Source organism: Octopus sinensis, linkage group LG15 (genome assembly GCF_006345805.1).
Source record: "Octopus sinensis linkage group LG15, ASM634580v1, whole genome shotgun sequence".
Classification (NCBI taxonomy): Eukaryota; Metazoa; Mollusca; class Cephalopoda; order Octopoda; family Octopodidae; genus Octopus; species Octopus sinensis.
In genome coordinates this window covers 44,697,240-44,717,878 of record NC_043011.1, presented here as the reverse complement: position 1 = coordinate 44,717,878, position 20,639 = coordinate 44,697,240, and positions in this window count along the sequence as shown.

Genomic DNA, 20,639 nt, shown 5'->3' with positions numbered 1-20,639 from the left:
GTTGTAGAAATGAGTTGTGGCATCACTGGTACCAAACTGTATCAGCCTTTGCTCTTGCCTTGGATAACATCGGTGGCATAGAGAGGGGAGGCTGATATGCATGGGCAGCTGTTGGTCTTCCATAAACAACCTATCCAGGACTTATGCCTTGGAGGATAACTTTCTAGGTGCAATTCCATGGTCATACACCTAAATTATCAACACAATTTTGCCATTTTATCAGTAGGCTATTTATGCCAGCAGCAAAGAATTCTGGAGAGCAAGAGGTGATGAAATCACGAAAGGCTGTTTTTGCATCTCCTTCAGAATTGAAGTGTTTTCTTGGCAAAAAGTTGTCTAATGCCTGGAAAACATGATAGTCAGTTGGTGCAAGGTCTGGTGAATATGGTAAATGACAGAGTACTTCCAAGTTCAGTTCTTGTAACTTGAGTAGCATTCTTTCTGCAACATGTGGTCGGGCATTGTCTTGCAAAAGAATTGACCTGTTTCTATCGACCAATCTCAGTTGTTTAATTGCAAGTTCACTCATCATTTCATTCAATTGGTTGTTGTATACATCTGCTGTAATTGACTTACCAAGCCTCATGAAGCTGCTGTGGATAGTATCAGTGCTGGACTACCAAACAGACACCATTAGCTCTTTTTGGTGAATATTCTTTTTTGGATTGTGTTTTGGCATTTCATCTCTAACCAGTCACCATTCAGAACGCTTGCTATTGATGAAAAGAATCTATTTTTCATCGCACATAACAATACAATGCAAAAATGGTTCACTTTTATGCCATGACAGCAAAGAACAACAAGTTTTAAGATGACATGTTATTTGATGCTTGTTCAATTCATGTGGTACCCACTCGTCCAACTACTTCACATTGCCGATTTGTTCCAGATGGTCCAATACAGTTGGAATCGTAACATCAAACCTGGCTGCTAACTCATGCATAGTTTGAGATGTATCTGCTTTCACTACAGTTTCTAGCTCATCATTATCCACCATAGTCTCGGGAATACCACAGAGCTGATTTCCAAGAGTAAAGTCACCAAACCGGATCTTCTCAAACCACTGACATACAGTGCACTCATTCACCACACCTTCACCAAACACCTAAATGATGTTTTGAGCTGTCTGGGATGCACTGGATCCATGATGGAACTCATTTTCATAAGCAACATGAATTTTTGATCTATCCGTAGGGTTGCAAGAAATGAATTTCAAGAGAAAACTCACAATATAATCAGACACCATGAATTGCATTTTGAAAAGTGATGATGTAACTCTTCAATGATGTGAAACAAAGAACTGTCAGGATAAAACATTAGAGTTAACGACTGTCAAACTTTATGCATCAGAAAATCGGACATTTCATTCTTAATGATGACCTGTTATATAAAGATTTATATATATATATATATTGGAGTTGAACTAGGGACAGCTGATGAAGGGGATTTTTCCTTGTGTAGTTGTCTTGTACTCTGTTTTTTCGTTGTTAAAAAAATGGTCCGTTCCATGCTGTTTTTACTTTTTCGTTTCTCGTTGAGTTCTACGTCTATTTGTGGTGTCCTGTACACACGTATATATATTTATATATGCATGTATATATACATGTAGATGTAGGTACGTACATATATGTTTGTATGTATGCATATATTTTATTTATTACACTATTGTATGACTGAGCGCCCTCGCGTCGATTCAATTCGATTTGTTTAGTTTCGTTTCTTTTTCTTCCCTAAGCTGGTTTATATATATAATATATATATATATATATATATATATATATAAATGTATACATATATATACACACACAGACATACATATATATATACACACACACATATATATATACACAAACACACACACACACACACACACACACAACATATATATATATATATATACATACATACATACATACATACATACGTGTGTGTGTGTGTGTGTGTGTGTAAAATATACACACACTCATATATCCATGAATGTCCTCTATACATCTTGCCCCATTATGCATGTTTGTGAAACTAAACAATGAAAGCCCTTACACACAAAATTCAAAAACTTCATCCCAAAAGATTCATGTTCTGTTTTTCTAAGATTTTTTTAGAATAGTTGATAATTTTTAAGAAAATATTGTGACTCAAGTATATTTTTGGCAAAAACTTTTAAATACATATATACAGATAAGTACGTAAATAGATAGATAGATAGATAGATAGGTACGTAGATAGATAGATAAATAGATAGATAGATAAATAGGTACGTAGATAGATAGATAGATAAATAGATAGATAGATAGATAGATAGATAGATAGATAGATAGATAGATAGATAGATATACACACAGACAGAGAGAGATATGTATATATATGCACACACACATATATATATACTCACATACATATAAATATATATATATACATCTCTCTCTCTCATATATATATATATATATATTTATAAATATGGATCAAAAGAGCACTGTAGTGGCAGTGGGGTTGGGCAGTGATATAATTTTACTGATGCAGATGTCATAGAGATAAAGTGGAGTGGGGTTCAAGTGTGAACCATGGTTATGGGAACGAGGGGGGGTCTTTATTATTAGGTGGGGACGTAGCTAGAAGTTGAACAAAGATAGAAAAATCAACATTCACTTATAAATATAGGAGTGGGCCCAGTGGGCAGTGTAGCTATGTTGGTGGCAGTGATAGTAGTGGTGATGGTGGTGGTGATGGTTACTCAGATATAGTTACAGGGATGATGGTAGTGATGATGGTGGTGGAACACTGGACCCCTGGATAAAGTTTGGAGATAAGTATATATAGATAAATATTTATCTTGTATGGTACTTTGTTGTTGATAATCTTGAAGATATTGATGGCGGTGGTGGTGGTGGTGTGGTGGCAGTAGTTGTGGTGATGGTAGGTAGTGTTGCTGGGTGCAGGGGTGGTGATGATGATGATGAGGAGGATGATTATAATGATGATGAGGAGGAGGAAGATAATGATAATGATGATGGCAATAGTGGTGATGCTGGTGATGATGAGCATGATGATGATGGCAATGGTGGTGGAGGTGATGGTGATGGTGGTGATGATGGTCATGATAGTCATGATGATTGTGATGTTGATGTTGGTGGTGTTGGTGATAGTGATGATGATGATGATGATGATGATGTTAGTTTATGTATTTTATGTATATAACAGCAGTTGTTGCTGTTGTTGTTTTTAATAAATCAGAAAGTAGAGGAAAAACTCATGGCTGGATTGAACTGAGATAAAAGTGTCAAAATATGAAATATGGACATTTTCTCTTTCCTCCTCACTGACCTAGATTAAATGCCATACACACACACACATGTATGAATGTATGTATGTATATATATATATATATATACATATATATATATTATATATATATATATATTATATATATATATACACACATATATATTGCATATATATATACATATATATATATATACATACACACATACATATACATACACACATGCATTCATATATACATATATATGTTTAACCCATACCAGCTTGGAAACCCAGGATGTTAAATGATGGTGATGACACACAATACACACACACACAATACACACACACACACACACACACACACACACACACACACACACACACACACACAAGTGTGTATGTGTGCATATTTGTTTACATTTGCTCACTACAAATGTCACAAGCTCCAGAGTTTTGGGGTCACAGATTGTTTCCTTCATGCTTTCAAAGCCAAGTGAAATAAGGGATCTCTCTTACTCCAGAAAGACAAAAAAATACAAGAAGAAAAAAATGGTAAGTGACAGCAAAAGACATATATATGGCTGTAAAATAATGCCTAAATAATATATATGTCCAACCCATGCTAGCATGGAAACTGAGTTCTACCTTTTAGATTCTCTACAAGAACATGCTCTATCCCAAAATCTCCCCTCATACCTTAACCTTCATCTTAAATTCCATATTAAATTCTGCTATAATCGTAATGTACACCATCTTAAAGGTATTTGAAGAAAATTTCATTAAAAATATACCCATCTTCCTGGAAATTATCAGGAAAGAAAGTCGGGGACACAATTGTGTGGGTCTACCGTTTTATGCACCTTTGAGTTCTTAAACACCCTCTGTAACATGCTGGTTGGTACCATAACATAGTTACAATGTGTCTGGTATTGTTCCTCCAACTGTATAAACTCTTAACCAGGCAATTTCAGGACAGGAAACCTGGAGGTTCCAACCAGAAACGATACTTCACTCTTGATATATTCACACAGAATATTTCATTGTAAACAATCGTCTCACAGTACGGAATGATGGTGGTGAGGAGTAATACTAAGGCTCGGTAAATAAATCTCGTACATGAAATATTCTTTTCTACTATAGGATGAAGGCTTGAAATTTGTGGGAGCGAGTAGTCGATCATATTGACCCAAAGCTTGAGTGGCCTTTATTTTATCAACAACAAAAGGATCAAGGGAACCATCGGCCTCGGTGGAATTTAAACTCAGATTGCAAAGGTGTACGAAATGCCGCCGGCGTGCTAACTAATCTGCTGCTCACCGGGTTATGGACATGAATAATGGTTACTCAACATATATAGTCCATAGGTATATGGAGAGAATAAGTTATAAACTGGGTAAGTGTTTAAATAAAACACAAGTTTGCTGCTATTAAAATGTTTCATAATGTTTTTCTTGAAATTTCAGGAACTTCTGTACGTCTGCGACCGCGGTACATCAGTCTACATTTCCTCTACATACACGTATTGTACCTTTTTTGAATCAGAATGATTACGGGATTGAAAATCTGCCCTTCATTTGATTCTTGATCATTCAGTATTGGGATGTGATTTAAAAGCATTTGAGTTGCTGCTGCTGCTGCTGGAAAGTAAGAGTTGGCTCATGGTGCAGGATTGTTTGAAGACCGCGAGAGAGTTAAGCGGGGATTAGTATAAGAGGTTTGTAAAGGACCCCAACTTGCGGCTGCTGGAATGCCTGCAGGAGGCAAGAAAGTTAATTAAAGACTCATTTATGTAATTGTTTTTAATTGTAATGGACATTTTAGGCCATAAAAGTGTTATAAAATTGTAAGAGGGTTAATACCTCATTTAGTATTTTTAAATAACAAGAACAATATTTTAGAGAAGCAAAAGTCGGCAGGCGCTTTTCGTCTTCTCCCATCCTTATCATTCACTCATTAATGTCCATGTCCAGCCCGCAAGCTACCTTACTCTATGTACTGCCTTTATGGCAAATTTGATAAAATGAAATAAAATAAAGTATGTGTTAAATTTGTAATGGACTTTTTAGTCCGAATAAATTGTACGTGTTGAAAAATTGTAAGAGGTTTAATACCTCGATGCATATGTTTAATATTGAAAAATTGTAAGAGTGTTAATACCTCAATAAATGCTTAAATATTGAAAAATATTAGAGGTTGAATACCTCAATGCATGTTTGTGAAAGAACAATGTTATAGAGAAGCAGAGGGTCGGCGGACAGCTTTCTGTCTTCTCCAACCCTTATCATTCTCGTTTATCATTATCATTACCAAACTCGAATATCAAAGTTTAAAAGGTTTTAATCGACTAAAAATACAGCAATATACAATACAAACAAAGATTGCAAAAATTGTAAGCAAAACCAAACTTCAACGCAATAACATTTTTATGCAGCGAGTTGCTACATTCTCGACTAAAATCAACGCTGAACATGTCGTCTGCAAACAGAACATGTCGTCTGCTAAAAGAACAGAACTCCGTGCAAACAGCAATCGAGACAATCAAAATCACGTAATCAAAACTAAAATCACAACAAATGTCTTGTCCAACCTGCAAAGCTACCTAATCTTTGTAACTGTCTTTATGACAAACTATCAGTATCGCCCAACGTTGCTCGGGTTTGTTTTCTTTTCGACCCTTTAGAATTGGAATTTTTGGAAACTAAAAATTTTGCATTATGTAGCTTCCATTCTCTTTAAGTGAACATTTTTCTGGTTGAAATACACCGAAAAATGGCAACACAGCAGTCAAAAAATCGTAAAAAATAGGGATTTTCATAGAAAAAAATCACCTTTTTGATGTAAATAATTTTGGGTGTTAACACTGTCCGATTTGAATTTTATCTTCTACAGAATGAAGAGCAAGCCTTCTTCTATCATACTCTCAATTTTGGTCAACTTGCGCCGCAGGGTCTCGGAGGAGATAGAGTTAGTTGAAGGCTACCAAACCTGCCATACACAGACAACTTCAGCTTTATATAGAGAGATTTCTTCTAAGGTATTACGGAGATGTACTTGCATAGCAAGTGACCTGATTTGAGATCGTCTGCTGAAACAAAAACAATTGCCGTATGGAAGGTGTTTATAAGCCATTTAAGAAACACAAAAAATTCCGTTAGATTCACTTCAACATTTAAATTTAATTTGCCAAAATATTTTCGTCGCTTTGAGACCGCGACCTGTTCACTGACAAAATTCCGTGCTTGTTATTGGAGGACCGGGGGTTCAAGTAGAAGATATGCAGCACGGAATTTTGTCAGTGAACAGGTCGCGGTCTCAAAGCGACGAAAATATTTTGACAAATTAAATTTAAATGTTAAAGTGGGCGATCTTTCGTCTCTAGTAGACCTTTCCATCGATTTCCGTAAAAAATTTTTTTTTTTTACATATGGGCTTGCGGGAACTTTTGAAGTAATATAGATACATATACACATACACCGAGTAAAAAATTTCAGTTATCTCTTTCTTTCACACATTACTCTGTCTCTTCACACACACTAACAGAAGCACTTCACTTACACAACATACTGTCTGTCTCCCACACCCCATCAAACACACACACACACACATGTACATCAATGCTTCCCATGCACGGTAACTTCAAAAGAATTTCCCTCGTCATACAATCGCTTTCTCTTAGTCTCTTTCGCTCTCATTACTTCAAAAGTTTCCGCAAGCCCATATGTAAAAAAAAAATTTTTACGGAAATCGACGGAAAGGTCTACTAGAGACGAAAGATTGCCGTTAAGGCGAATCCAACGGTTTTTGTGTGTTTCTTAAATGGATTATAAACACCTTCCACGCTGCAATTGTCTTCTGAGGTAGTTGCTTCGTTAATTGTTCCATAATTTTCGTACATCACTACGGTTGTGAATACAAATTGATAATACGACTTTGGGGTTAATGTTTACAAGTACACCGACACGAAAAATCGACCCTTTAAAAAAAAAAAAAATTTTTTTCCAGTGGATTCCTGTTTTCAATGACGGAGATTCCGAATATGCAAAAAACCATTTTTTCCAAAATTTTTAATTCCCCCTCCCCACCCTAAATTTTTAAATTTTAACTTTTTTCGAATTTTTTTTTTTTTTTTTTTCAATCGACGTGGGAAAATATGCTAGAAATAACAGCCAAATCATGCAAAACTGCGATAACATAATGAAAGAAAAATATGTAATCAATCTACTCACCTTTCTGGAAAAGTTTCTTTCAGAATAATTTCCCGTGAGTAATATAACAAAGTGAAATGAAAGTGTTCATTTTATTTTTTTTTTACAACTGAACCTTCTGCCATGCGCGCCGTTGGAATTTATCCTGGATACACTTCGGCATTATGTTTGAGAAATGTGTAGAAATTCTGGAAATTTTTCTTCGCCTTAAATCCATACAATTGTCGATATATAGATTCGTCGACGCGAGACCATTTCATATCGCCTGATGATCCAGTGATATACGTCAACCGTCTTGTTTGATTCGGGACCAATAGGCCTCAATGTAGTTTGTGCAAGGAAAGGGGGTTGGAGTATTTTTTTTTAATGGAAAATTGAAAACAATTTTTTTCAGAATCGGAATTTCCATAGCCGAAAACGTGGGATTCCGTAAAAAAAAAAAAATTTCTAAATGGGTAGAGGGGTCCGTTTACGTTTCCGCCATGGTTCAGTGAATTTACGGAATTTGCCGAATGCCGTCGCCTTCAAGGAGAAAACGAGAGATTGCCCTACCACACTACGAGCGAAATAATCACACTAATATTTTCACATTTAATTTACACCTTCAAATATGAAGACTTCATAAAACAGCCTGGCTCTTTGTAACTCTTGCAACGTCACTCTATATGAAAGCATATCCTGTTTCTACGGCAAGGATGGTGCTCCATTGAATTTTTAGCCGAACACGGCCTCCTGCCACGTACACGAGATTGTCCGAACTGCAATGCCCCGTGCATTTTGCGTCAAGGGACAAACATATGGCACTACCATAAGGTGATGCGACGACGTGGACGGTCGAGAAGGGGATGTGGATATTCCATATCTATATTTAAGGGCACCTTTCTGGAAGGCGTCCATCTTCCACCTTCGAAAGTTTTTCTTTTTATCAACCATTTCCCCAGTACATCTTAGTCGCACAAATTAATAGAGGAAAACCTCGGATTCTGCCGTAAAACCTCCGTAGATTGGAGGTCTTTCTGTTCGGAGTCCTGCCAGTTTTGTGCAGAAAACCACCAAACTGTTATCGGAGGACCGGGGGTTGAAGTAGAAGTTGATGAGACGGTTTTGGTCCGTCGAAAATACCAAAGCGGCAGGATTGTGAAAACGGGTTGGCTTTTTGGCGGACTTGAACCCGTAAATAAGAAGGCATTCATGGTTCCACTGCTAAACGAATCTGGTGAGACTGATAGACGAGATGCTGGGAGTCTTACTCCGCTTATTACGGTTAATTTAAAGATCTTCAGCCGAGAACAAAGAAAAGAAGCATAAACCGTATTTTTCTACGTATTTCGCAAAAAAAAAAAAAAATAATAAACCGGAAAAAGTGAAAAATGAAGGGGTTGTATGGGGACGGTAATTGAAATTTTGAAAATGCGAATTTTCAAAATTTTTTTTCAGAACCGGATCCTCCATAATCAAAAACGTGGGATTCCGTAAAAAAATATATATCCATTTTACTGGAAGTTATGACGGAAAAATCAGATCTTGTGAATTTTCCGAAAGTCTCCTCCCCATCCACCCAGGGTCGTCGGCGCGCATTTTTTTTATATTCTTTTTTTATATACTTGTTAACACTCACCAGGCTGGTTAATTAATTTTTTTTTTAATTCCCGGGTGAAGATCTTTATACTGACCCTTATTACCCATTACATCAGGCAGGGCTCAATTATTTATACTGAATGTTGGCGTTCCTATAGCAACCTCAACAATCTGGGGTATACATACTATCAAGTGAACTAGAGTCAGCATTTTGTTGATCCCGTCAACCCATCAGTCCACACTCAAAATATTGAGTGTTTACGGGTAACCCTCAAGAGCAGCATAATTCGATCTGGAATGAGGCCCGAGTACCTGAAGTAGTATGTCGCTCGGTTCCTTTTCGTACAGGTTGTCTCATCACCAACCCAGCGACTTCATAAGTTTCTTGTGGAGGCTGCAAACATTATATCCAGGTTCCTGAATACACGGAAGACTATACACGAAAATTATTTTAATTAGTGTCTTTTAAAACGCACAACTGAGGCCTATTGGTCCCGAATCAAAAGACGGTTGAAGTATATCGCTGGATCATCGGGCGATATGAAATTGCCGAAGTTTATCCCCGCTAAATTCCAACGGCGCACATGGCGGAGGTTTCAGTTGTAAAAAAAAAATAACTTTCATTTCACTTTATCACATTACTACAGGAAATTATTCTGAAAGAAACCTTTGCAGAAAGATGAATAGTTTGATAACATATTTCTTTAATTATGTTATCGCAGTTTTGTGACATTTGGCTGTTATTTCTAGCATATTTTCTCAGAGTCATCTTCACCTTGTTTTTGGTGTTTGTGGGGGATATTTTGAGCAGACCCTCACAAGTGTGCCCTCCACACAATTATTTCCTTATAATTTTCAGAAAAATATTTATGCCTTTTACGGAAATATTCTACAAATACCTCTCACATAGCGTACATTACGACCATATCAGAATTTATGTGAAAAAAATAGAGGTCGCGCACACATATATATTGATACACATCACAATTTATTTTCAAAAATTCAAGTTTCATTTTGTGGATATATATGTTATGTGTATCGGTATATCTGTGTACACGTCCGCGAATTTTTTTTTGCACTTTTTAAACTTTAAATTCCGCTATAATCGTAATGTACACCATCTTAAAGGTATTTGTAGAAATTTTCATTAAAAATATACCCATCTTCCTGGAAATTATCAGGAAAGAAAGTCGGAGACACAATTGTGTGGGTCTACCGTTTTATGCACCTTTGAGTTCTTAAACACCCTCTGTAACATGCTGGCTGGTACCGTAACATAGTTACAAGGTGTCCGGTATTGTTCCTCCAACCGTATGAACTCTTAGCCGGGCAATTTCAGGACAGGAAACCTGGAGGTTCCAACCAGAAACGATACTTCACTCTCGAAATATTCACACAAAATATTTATTTACCGTTACTTTATTATGTCATACCTATTTCTTTATTACCCACAAGGGGTTAAACATAGAGGGGACAAACAAGGACAGACATAGGTATTAAGTCGATTACATCGACCCCAGTACGTAACTGGTACTTAATTTATCGACTCCGAAAGGATGAAAGGCAAAGTCGACCTCGGCGGAATTTGAACTCACAACGTAACGGCAGACGAAATACCGCTAGACCTTTCGCCCGGCGTTCTAACGTTTCTGCCAGCTCGCCGCCTTATTACTGTAATATGTCATACCACGACTGGTAGGTTAGTGTAATAGTATAACACAGTACGTAAAGCATGCAAGGTAAAGAAAGTTAATTTCGGCCTGCATATCTTGTAGTAGTATATATAGAGAGATATGGTAATGTAACAGAGAAAGGGAAGTGAGTTAGTGAGAGTGGTAGGATGAAACTACTGCATCGTTGGTGAGTTACAATAGTTGTCCCTTTGTAACTTTTCTTTCAGAGACAGCCTTTTCTTCAGCCAGACTTTGGCTTAAGGAGTTCTTGTTTTTATAACTATCCAAAACCAGCTAGACATATTGTTGAGGACAATCGATTACGTTGGTGGTACCTGTTATCTCTATTCTAGCTTTTGGTGGCCTAGAAGAGGTTAGAAGAGTCAAGACATTATACTGCTTAGCGAAGGCATCTGGCAAATGTAACTGCTGTCACTCACAGAAAAACTATTGTTTTACCGCGAGAAAAGTGCTGTTGAACTGACGATCAAGGATTGAATCCCCGCTATGCCTGCATGAAGCCACTACAGTTTCTTCAGTAATTGTTCAATAATTTTCTTATAATCACAATAGCTGCAAACACAATTTAACAATACGACTTTGGTTATAAGTGTACAATGTGTTTGGGATTTAAAATGTTGTTTCTGTGCAACATTTCTCTCTTTCTTTCTCCGTTTCTCTCTCTCCCACACACGTGCACGCAAACTTGTGGTCTTCAAGTTACTTTCGTTCATGAACTTCTTCCTTTCCTTCTTTTTCTTTTTCTTTAACACCACCTTCAGATACAAAAATACACACAGATACACACACACACATGCTCTCTCTAACTTTCTCCCCATTCATCACCCTCTTGTACTATCTTATATCTCTCCCCACCCCTACACACTCAATAATACTATAAAAAGAGTCAAAATTCCTGCAAAAGTTAGTTCAATTTGAAAACTCCACTAGAGTGGACGAAAGCACTAATATATGATATATGATTTATAAAAACATGTAACATACTAATAAATATCTTGTAAATATAAAACCATCCAGATTTCTGAGTACCTCATTTCTTCTAATATATAATACCTGTACATCATCTCCAAACCTAATATATATATATATATAATATATATATATATATATATATATATATATAATATACACACACACACACACACACGCACACATATTTATAAAATATAAACTCTCACACACACACACATTAAAGAGAGAGAAAAGATATGAAGTAGCAAGATATGAAGAAAGTGAGAGAAAAGGGGTGGGTTTGTCTAATGAAATTTATAAGGAGTAGAGTGGTGAAGGGAAAGCAAGTGAGAAGAAAGAGATAGATAGATAGATAATTAGATAGACAGACAGAGAGGGAGAGAGAGAGAGACAGATAGACAGACAGATGAGAGATAAGGGGTGTAAAGTAGGCCATTGGCCACACTGACTCATACTGACACAGAGGGGCTTCCCCCCTATTTTGGGATATGTTAGGAGTCAGTGTACTAAACAAGGTAGGTAGGGCTCCTTTTATACATTCCAGTAATGGGAAAGGGGACACTCTGTCAACAATCCTACATTTTACTCACCTTACAGACACCCCCTAATCTCCAGGATCTGTCTATCTACACAGATATGCGTATATATGTATGTATGTTTGTGTGAATATATATTATATATACACACACATATATATATCATGGAGAAGATAAGTAAAATACAGGCCATCACTTTAGCAACACCCCATGCAGGAAATAAGTTAGCTAAATGTTCAAATAACAGTATGAAGGTGTGTGTGTGTGTATGAATTACTTTACAGTTCCTGGGTGCCAAATCCACTCGCAAGGCTATGGTTGGTCCAGGGATATTGTAGAATTCACTTGCCCAAGGTGCCACACAGGGGGACTGAACCTGGAACCATGCAATAAGGAAGCAAGCTTCTTACCACACAGCTATGTATGCACCTACACACACACACACACACACACAGGAAGTAATGTTTACTGCCACTTCAACATGGCTATTCTATAGAAACTACCATTTTAACCCCAGGAGGATGCCTCCTCCAGCTGGTTATTCGATGCAATCTGCACCTAATATATATTTCAAGTAAGGGAGTGAACCCCTACCATGTTCTGCTTGGAATATAAATCAGGTGCAGATTGCATCACATAACCAACAAGGACGTCAAGGTATTAATGCATTACAGCTGTTTCAGGTGACTCCATTTAATCGAACAATGCAAACATTACATCAATTTGAAATATGGTACCTGAGCATAGCTGCAGTCTAATGACTGAAACTAATAAAAGAGACAAAAGATATATATATTTATATATATATAACTAGCAGTATTGCCCGGCGTTGCTCGGGTTTGTAAGGGAAATAACTATATAAGCCTTTTTAGAGAGTTATAGCCAAAAAATAGCAAAAAAATGCATTAAAAATGGAAAAAAAATTATGGTAAATTTTTTTTTAAATCGTTGACTCATCGTAGACATTTTTAGAGAGTTACTTCCCTTATATAATAGCGAAAAAATGCATTAAAATGGAAAAAAATGATGGTAAATTATTTTTAAAATTGTAGACTCATCGTAGATGCGCGCTAATACCCAGAAGGGCTCGATATGAATCACGACTATAAGATACCCGGTTTTGGTTAAACTGCACTGCAAAATGTGGGAGTAGTTAGGGATCTAAATCGTAGGAGACAGACACACAACTTCACTTTTATATATAAAGATTATACAGCATGGTTTAAATTGAACTTGCTTTATTTCTTTCTAGCCTTTCCTGAAGACCTGTGTGGGCTAGAAAAAAAATAATAAAGCAATGTTTGTGGTAGTGGTGATGGTGACAGCAATAATGATGACTTTGGAATAATACAGCACTACCATGCAGTCTTCAATGTTATCTACAAAAAATAAAAATAAAAATATAACAGTTCTAAAAGAAAATCCATTTCAATTAACCGAAAGAGGAATTGTATTTCCAAACACATACATTTTAAGATTTTCTACTTCTTCAAGAAGACCTACTTCTTTTTCTTCATTTTGTTTCCCTGATATTATCTTCTTTTCACCAATCTACTAAAGTTATCTCTAAGAGAAATAATATTCTTAAGATATTCCTGAATAACAAGGCAATATATCTCGGGTTTTACTTGGGTTTTATCCCTCACAATTCTCTGAAATATTATAAACATGACAAGCATAAAACACTTTCTGAATCTTTTATAGCAATCAGAAATAAAAATTAGATTAAATTTTCTTTTACTTAAATCTTGATGTATTTTGATGTAACTACCTTCTGTGAAGATCAGATAATCTCAGTGAAGAACTAAGAGACATGATAAAGGATGGCATAAAACATGTTTTTTTAACATCAACAGCTGTGAGTTTTATGAATGAATACTTAGATTTGTTTTTTTTTTATTTATTTTATTTTATGTTATTTTATATGTACATATGTTTGCCACCAAAATAGTAAAAATGGTAATGAAAATATGATGACTAAATATAGAGTAACAAATTACATGAAAATTTGTGTCTAAGATAGTGTGTTTAGTGTTGTCGTTTGTAACATTCATATGTCTCTATCTGATTCTTGATACTCGACATACAGGAGCACTCCGTCAGTTATGACGACGAGGGTCCTAGTTGATACAATCAATGGAACAGCTTGCTTGTGAAATTAACGTGCAAGTGGCTGAGCACTCCACACACATGTCTACCCTTAATGTAGTCCTCGAGGAGATTCAGCGTGACACAGAGTGTGACAAGACAGGCCCTTTGAAATACAAGTACTTCTCATTTTTGCCAGCTGAGTGGACTGGAGCAACGTGAAATAAAGTGTCTTGCTCAAGGACACAATGCACTGCCGGGAATTGAACTCACAACCTTACGATCATGAGCTGAATGCCCCTAACCACTAAGCCATGCACCTTCACTCAACATATACAACAACAATAATAATAATCCTTTCTGCTATAGGTACAAAGTCTGAAATTTGAGGAGAGGGGTCTAGTAGTTTACATCTTCCCCAGTTTTCAACTGGTACTTATTTTATTGACTCAGAAAGAGATGAAAAACAAAGTTGACCTCGGCGGTATTTGAACTCAGAACATAAAGATGCATGAAATGCCACTAAGCATTTTGCCTGGTGAGCTAACATTTCTGCCAGCTCACAGCCTTAATAATTGATGATAACAATAATCCTTTCTTCTAAAGACACAAGGCCTGAAATCGAGTGGGAGGAGACTAGTTGATTACATCGACCCCAGTGTTTCAGTGGTAGAATATTTTGGCTGGATCTGGCCGGTTTGAACATACAACTGGTAGAATATTTCGGCTGGATCTAGCTGGTTGAGCATACAACTGGTAGAATATTTTGGCTGGATCTGGCCAGTTTGAACATACAACTGGCAGAATATTTTGGCTGGATCTAGCCAGCTTGAACATACAACTGGTAGAATATTTTGGCTGGATCTGGCCAGTTTGAACATACAACTGGTAGAATATTTTGGCTGGATCTGGCTGGTTGAGCATATAACATATTTTGGCTGGACCTGGCCGGTTTGAACATACAACTGGTAGAATATTTTGGCTGGATCTGGCCAGTTTGAACATACAACTGGTAGAATATTTTGGCTGGATCTTGCCAGTTTGAACATACAACTGGAAGAATATTTGGGCCAGATATGGCTGGTTTAAATACTAAAGGATTAATCATAGATATTGCATGCCTAATAGTACAACTATTGACCCCACTTTTTTTAAAACACTTATTTACTGTTCCCTTCCTGTGCATTATTCTCTGTACTGTTCATGCAGTTTTGACTGCTTTTTCTGTTGAGTCGTGCACCTGAGCACTGTGTACCGTTAGTTCATTATTATCATAAAAATAAGGCTAAGGTTGGTGTTGGAAGGATGTGGGATTCTGCCAAGATAGTTGCTAATGTGTTAATGCCCTGTGAAGCAAGATGTTCAAGATATGATAAGTATCTGAAATAGGGGTATTTATCTGATTAGAAGTCCAAGGGATCAATATGTTGGACATGATGAGAGTTTCAGATAATTAGAGATGCAAATTGTGTGGCCATATCATTTGCCATATATAGCTTTAAATAGCTGGTGAATGGCTGACAAAGGTCTCACTGAAAGATGCTAAGAATATATGTGTATACACACACACACACACACACATTACAAATGTGTATGTATTTGTGTGTGTGCATGTGTGAGAGATGTGTATATGCATGCGCTTGTGTTTTTCTCTGTGTGTGTGTGTGTGTGTGTGTGTGTGTGTGTGTGTGCTTATGTGTTAAGTTCTTCAAAGAGAATGCCTGTAGAAATGCTGTGAGTTCTGTATGAAAGGAAGAAAGGACGGAAGAATTTCTCTATTGATTGATCACAAGATGAAGGAAGGAAGGAAAGAATGTGTAGACATATTGCATCATCATTGCTATGGTAACAACAATGGGCAGTCATCACTGACCACATATGTATATATACTATATACTATTACATATATGTGTGTATTCACACACAGTCACATATATACACATATACACATATGTGTGTGTATATGTGTGTTTTGTTAGATGGTTAACTTAGCTTTTAATAATAGCTGTGAATTAATCCATCTTTTGTCATTGCTGCATCGACAACAGGAAGTTGGATGATGTTTGCATGGATTGGAGATTGGATGGTCAGGGAATGATGGAAGGGTCATCTGTTGGCGTTGATAATATTGGAACAGTTATTTGTGTGGACAACAGTTGTGCAAATATATTGATTGTTTTTATTTAGATCCTGGTCAACTGCAATTCAATGAATGAAAGACAGCCTGTCTTTTGTGTGTGTCCAGGATTACATTGACCACTGTGTGTCCTTCCATTTCTAAAGGCAATATGGTATGATATGAGGGAAATCAGTATCTATTTCTAGCAGGTTGGCTAAATGTATCGAGGTTTGTGGTAGCAGTAGAAGTTAAAGGGCTCAGTGTATCCGGGACCTTTGGCAGTGAGTGCGGGGATAGGTCAGTGTAGTGGTGAGGACAACAGATGACCATGTATTGGTATGGATAAGAGATGTCCAGGCATGACTGTGTGGTTAAGAAGTTTGCTTCTCAATCTCATAGTTCTGAGTTCAGTCCAACTGCCTGGTACCTTGGTCAAGTAAAGGTTTTTTACCATAGTCTTCGGCTGACCAAAGCTTAGTGAGTAGATTTGTGGATTCAGTAGACAGATAAGAAAATGAGTCCATCGTATACATACATATGTACATACATACATATATACATACATACATACATTTATACATACATACATAGTATAAGGTAGGAAATATGGGTGAATATAGAAAGCTTACCAAGAATTAACTATTTAAATGAAAGCTAAATATATATATATATATAATGTACAATATAAGGGCAAAAGAAAAATTCTAATGCCAAATATGCCGAAAAAAGACAGAAATTGTCAATTAACCATAATAATTTATGCGTCTCGAAACAAACCGATAGAAATTTCTAAAAAATTCGTTATTACCGTATTGGACCAATTTCGGAAGATTTTCTATTTTGGATATATTTGGGGTACTTAGGTCTGCTCAGGACTTGGTGTTTGCTTTTTCCGTGGGTATGAGTAAGTATTTCACTTATATCTCACGTATTTGCCACTGAAGAGGAGAAAATTCTTATGAATTAACTCCAAAATTGGTCCAATATGGTAATAACAAATTTTTTAGAAATTTCTATCGGTTTGTTTCGAGACACATAAATTATAATGGTTATTTGACAATTTCTGTCTTTTTTTCGGCATATTTGGCATTAGAATTTTTCTTTTGCCCTTATATTGTAAATTATCTATAAATTTAACCTTTAAAGGTATTTTTTGATATGCTGAAATTTTTTTCCCGAAAAAAAATTCTATCCTTCATTAATTATATATATATATATATACACACACACAGATACACACAGATACACACACATACACATCATAATCATCATCATCATCATCATCACCATCATCATCACCATCATCATCACCATCATCATCACCATCATCATCATCATTGCTTAACATCTGCCTTCCATGTTGGCATGGGTTGGATAGTTTGACAGGAGTTGGCATGGCAGGAAACTGCACCAGATTTGTGTTTGTTTTGGCACAGTTGTTATCAGCTGGTTGCCCTTCCTAACACCATCTACCCAGCAGAGTGGACTTATATATATATATATATATATATATAATGTACAATATAAGGGCAAAAGAAAAATTCTAATGCCAAATATGCCGAAAAAAGACAGAAATTGTCAATTAACCATAATAATTTATGCGTCTCGAAACAAACCGATAGAAATTTCTAAAAAATTCGTTATTACCGTATTGGACCAATTTCGGAAGATTTTCTATTTTGGATATATTTGGGGTACTTAGGTCTGCTCAGGACTTGGTGTTTGCTTTTTCCGTGGGTATGAGTAAGTATTTCACTTATATCTCACGTATTTGCCACTGAAGAGGAGAAAATTCTTATGAATTAACTCCAAAATTGGTCCAATATGGTAATAACAAATTTTTTAGAAATTTCTATCGGTTTGTTTCGAGACACATAAATTATAATGGTTATTTGACAATTTCTGTCTTTTTTTTCGGCATATTTGGCATTAGAATTTTTCTTTTGCCCTTATATTGTAAATTATCTATAAATTTAACCTTTAAAGGTATTTTTTGATATGCTGAAATTTTTTTCCCGAAAAAAAATTCTATCCTTCATTAATTATATATATATATATATACACACACACAGATACACACAGATACACACACATACACATCATAATCATCATCATCACCATCATCACCATCATCATCACCATCATCATCATCATTGCTTAACATCTGCCTTCCATGTTGGCATGGGTTGGATAGTTTGACAGGAGTTGGCATGGCAGGAAACTGCACCAGATTTGTGTTTGTTTTGGCACAGTTGTTATCAGCTGGTTGCCCTTCCTAACACCATCTACCCAGCAGAGTGGACATATATATATATATATATATATATATATATAATAAGCGTAGGAGTGGCTGTGTGGTAAGTAGCTTGCTTAACAACCACATGGTTCCAGGTTCAGTCCCTCTGTGTGGCACCTTGGGCAAGTGTCTTCTACTATAGCCTTGGGCCGACCAAAGCCTTGTGAGTGGTTTTGGTAGACAGAAACATATGTATGTATATGTTTCTGTGTCTGTGCTTGTTACCTCCCAACAAAGCTTGACAACAGATGCTGGTGTCTTTACATCCCCGTAACTTAGTGGTTCGGCAAAAGAAACTGATAGAGTAAGTACCAGGTGTACAAAGAATAAGTCCTGGGGTTGATTTGCTCGACTAAAGGTGGTGCTCCAGCATGGCTACAGTCAAATGACTCAAACAAATAAAAGAATATATATAAGTGAATAGCGAAAAAGTACAAATGTTACTTATATTTTATTCACCTATCCTGAACTCCATGCTTCGTAAATATTATAGACAGTATTTTTAATATGATGGAAGCACTCCGTCGGTTACGACGACGAGGGTTCCGGTTGATCCGAATCAACGGAACAGCCTGCTCGTGAAATTAACGTGTAAGTGGCTGAGCACTCCACAGACACGTGTACCCTTAACGTAGTTCTCGGGGATATTCAGCGTGACACAGAGAGTGACAAGGCCGGCCCTTTGAAATACAGGTACAACAGAAACAGGAAGTAAGAGTGAGAGAAAGTTGTGGTGAAAGAGTACAGCAGGGATCAACACCATCCCCTGCCAGAGCCTCGTGGAGCTTTAGGTATTTTCACTCAATAAACACTCACAACGCCCGGTCTGAGAATCGAAACCGCGATCCTATGACCGCGAGTCCGCTGTCCTAACCACTGGGCCATTGCACCTCCATTTTTAATATAAAGTATGTCTGAATAGCTAAAAGTGAATTTCTTCACTCAGTTGGGTCTTATTATGTGCATACACTGCAAGAATATCATGTGGCCAGCACTTATACAGAAGTCTGATACTCACTAAATAGTGCTGAGTATAAATGTTACTCAGATCTAATAAGGTACCTCAATTTAAGTACCTAATTCAACTGAATTGTAATTCTATATATAAATTCGGTGACTGGCAACCATGCCAGTGGAGCGCTAAGAGCACCATCCAAGCGTGATTGTTGCCAGAGCAGCTGACTGGCTTCCGTGCTGGTGGGACATGAAAAAACATTCGAGTAAGGTCTTTGCCAGTGCTGTTGGACTGGCTCCTGTGCAGGTGGCACATAAAAAACACTATTTGAGCATGGCCATAGCCAGTACCATCTGACTGGCCCTCGTGCCGGTAGCACATAAAAGCAACCACTACACTCTCGGAGTGGTTGGCATTAGGAAGGGCATCCAGCTGTAGAAACTCAGCCAGATCAAGATTGTTGCCTGGTGCAGCCATCTGGTTCGCCAGTCCTCAGTTGAATCGTCCAATCCATGCTAGCATGGAAAGCGGACGTTAAACGAATGATGATGATGATATATATATATATACATATATGTATATATATATCTATATCTATCTATATATATTATATATATATATATGTATGTATGTATGTATGTATATATACACACATATACATATATGTATATATGTAAGGTGGTGATAGTGATGTGGTGGTGGTGGTGGTGGTGGTGGTGATAGTCATGATGATGGTTGTTGATCATTGTTGTTGGTGTGGAGGTGGTAGTTGTTGTGGAGGTGTCAGTGTTGCTTAATTCTAGATCAGCCTTGACTAAGCAGATTTATGACCAAATTATTCCATCCATGACCATCTTTTCTTTAAGGTGTAGTTACAAATAAGTAGGGTATAAACTGCAGAGTGGGTGGGGAGTGGATTTTGGCTGGTGTTTCTA